Below are 3,503 nucleotides of genomic sequence, written 5' to 3'. Positions count from 1 at the left end.
TGACAGTATCTTGCATATTTAGTTTGCATATTCAGTTTCATTCAGCCACACTGTTTGCCTTACTGTTTTGCTTTGTTTCAATTTACAGATTAAAGTAAATCCCTATGAGCACCACTGCCCAAGTGTGAACAGAACTGAGAGGCTCAGAGCAGCCAAGAGGAGGTGGATAGCTCATGCTGTGCAAAATTGGGTCAGAGAAAACTCCAACATTGGTCCTGGTGAGTTGGTAACTAATTTGAAGAAAAAATATGGTATAGAATTGCCATACATGAGAGTGTTTTATGGTAAACAAATGGCAATTGACAACTTGTATGGTAAATATGAGGATAGTTTCCAGCTTTTGTACACATTCAAAGCTGAGGTTGAGAGGGCTTCTCCAGGTAGTGTAGTAGAAATTGACACACACACAGTTCCTTTCCAGCTAAGAGGAAAGAGGTATGAGAAGCAGTGTTTTAGGAGAGTTTTTGTCAGTTTCAAAGCTTGCTGGCAGGGATTTTTAGCTGGTTGTAGGCCCTACCTTGCTGTTGATGCTACTGCACTAAATGGTAGGTTCAGAGGTCAGTTGGTTGCTGCATGTGCAATTGATGCACATAACTGGATTTTTCCAGTTGCATATGGTGTTTTGGAGACTGAGTCTAAAGAGAGTTGGGGTTGGTTTTTCCAAAATTTAAAGAAGGTGATAGGTCATCCTGAAGGACTAGTAATTCATACTGATGCATGCAAGGGTCTTGAGACAGCTGTAGATGAAATTTACCCTGGGGTAGAGCACAGAGAGTGCATGAGACATCTGGCTCAGAATTTTTCTAAGAAATTCAGGGGGAAGTTCTATGACCAGCATTTGTGGCCTTGTTCATTGACTTATAGCATTAAGAAGCACAACTATCACCTGAGACAGTTGTGCACAAAACCCAAGGTGCAGGCTTATCTGGAAGAGCACCACACAAAAATCTGGGCCAGGGCACAATTCAATGATATCTGCAAGGTTGACTATGTCAATAACAACCTTGCAGAATCATTCAATTCCAAAATTAAAAAGTTCAAGGGTCTCCACATTGTGGACTTGTTGGATAAGATCAGGCAGTACTTAATGCAAAAATTTGGCCTTAGGAATAGCATAGAACTACAAAAATTCAATGGGCATATCATAATTCCCAGAGTTATGAAGATTTTGATGGCAAAATCCAAAGGCTTGGACATGACTTTAGTTAGGAGAAGTCCAACTGAAGCAGAGGTGACTGCCATAGACAAGGAGAAGAGGGAGTGGAGATACCCTGTGGATGTAGAGAAAAGAACATGCAGTTGCAGAAAGTGGCAAGTTGCAGGCCAGCCATGCATACATGGTCTATTCTTCATAACATCATTAAGAGGGGAAGCTAAAGAAATAGACCAGTATGTGCACAAGTACTTCTCAGTTGAAATGTTTAAAAAAACATATGCTGAGAACCTGCCTGCACTTGAAGGAAAACAGCAGTGGGATATTGTAGACCCTGGTTTCAAACTAAGTCCACCTGTACAGAACAAAGCTGCACCTGGCAGGCCAAGGAAGACAAGAATTAAGCCAGCAAGTGAAGGAAAAGGACTTGGTCCTAGGAAGAGAAAATGCAAGAGGTGTGGTGGCTTGGGTCACTTACTGAAAACCTGCAAAAAAGCCATTGATCCAGCATTTGGTGAAGAAGATGCACACTGGGGAGCTGACAATGCTGAAGAAGACCCTCCTAACCAAAATGCAGACCTACATGATAAACAACAAGAAGAAGAGGAGCCATACAGTGAAGATGAAGCTCCAGTGCAGCCTGCAGGTGAAGATGAAGCTCCAGTGCAGCCTGCAGGTGCAGATGATGCTCCAGTGCAGCCTGCAGGTGCACAGGATGCTCCAGTAGAGCCCCACAGTGAAACAAATGAGACAGCAACACAAGCTTCCACAGTTCAAAGGTAATATTCCTCTTTGATTTATTTATGTGCCTTATTTATGTGCTTTTACCTGCAAATATCTCTTGTACTGTTACTAACCAACTATTTCTTCCCTATTTGTTAGCACACCAAGGAAGAACTATAAGAAGGCAGCAGAGAGAGGAGCATCTCCAATGGCTATCAGCAAGAAGAGGAAGCTTAACACTTCTACAAGTCCAGAAGAAGAACCTTGCTCAGTTACTGGCAGCAATGTAGATGCAAGAGTTGCTGCATGTGAAGAGCAAGTTCTCCCTCCAGTTGTTCCCCAAATCCCTGTGAAACTGACTAGGAGCAGGGCTAGGGAGATGACAATCCCAGCTAGCAACACAAGGAGCAAGAAGGCAAAATATGGAAAATGAGTACTAATGTGCTGTGCAAGTTTGAAACTGTTAGATTTGTTGTAATGTGTTCTTTTGGTTGCAACAAGATTGGTTGTGAACTATGTTCTTTTGGTTGTTGAAGAATATCAAATGCTACTTGTGAACTATGTCTAGTTGCAGCAAGATTGGTTGTGAATTATGTTCTGTTTGATCTTTCTTTTCACAATACATGCATTTGGCAAATTGTTGCGTCCATAAAGCTTCATAACATAACATAACAACTGCTAGGTTCATACAACTTCATATGTTCATTACAGCTTCATAACATAACAAGTGCATTTGAGCTACATAGATCATAAACTAATGTGCATTCTGTGCACAGACAGCCATTGAGATTGCTAGAAAACAAATGAAAATGCTAGCAAACAACATTGTCCCTATGCACATAATTTCTTTCATTTTCTTCAACTCCTTGTTCAATGCACGATTCTTCTTCGCAAGATCAATTGATCTCTTCTCCAGGTGGTGACTTCTGATCCAGCTATGTTCGATCACTTCGTGCAGTTCTTCAAAGGCAAGACCAACACGTTCTGGAGGTGGTGGGTCAACCCAAACTGCCCATTCACATTCATCTGGCAACTGAATCAATAAATTTGATTAAAATTCTCCTTGAAAGTTAAATAAGAAAATGGAAACGAAAATGCACTGCAAATGAAATCATACATCCAGAGGGCAACCCAAAAAATGACGTCCAGTGCTTGCGCCTCCCCAGGCGACACGACAAGCCGGGATTAGCTGGTGCCTCGGGCAACGATGCTTCGAGCGCGGCTCCAAGCCACAGTATGTCGAGTCTGCCAAGTAGAACTCGGAGCTGTGCTGAACAATGCCTACCCCATCCACCTAAATCAGGCCAAGATCCAGAAATTAACCCCCAAATCTAGCAAACCCTAGAAAAGCAGGGAACCAGATGAGCTATCAAACCTGTTAGGCTACCGGTGGCGAGTTCTCCAATGAGATGGCCGACGTCGACATGGTCCTTCCCACCTCTCCCCACACCACGATGTCACACCTCTCTTCCCAGCCGCTTCTCTGTTTTCTTGTGAAGCGGGAGCTAGAAGACGACTAAACAGGTGGGGGGTATCAAACCCAGGGGCAAATGTGTCCAAAACATCGAGCCGTCACGGTCAAACGGTGCTGACCAAGCGGAGCTATGACAGAAGGGCATTCGAGCTG

This window comes from Triticum aestivum, chromosome 5A, assembly GCF_018294505.1.
Source record: "Triticum aestivum cultivar Chinese Spring chromosome 5A, IWGSC CS RefSeq v2.1, whole genome shotgun sequence".
NCBI classification, from domain to species: Eukaryota; Viridiplantae; Streptophyta; class Magnoliopsida; order Poales; family Poaceae; genus Triticum; species Triticum aestivum.
Note: the sequence above shows the minus strand (reverse complement) of the source record.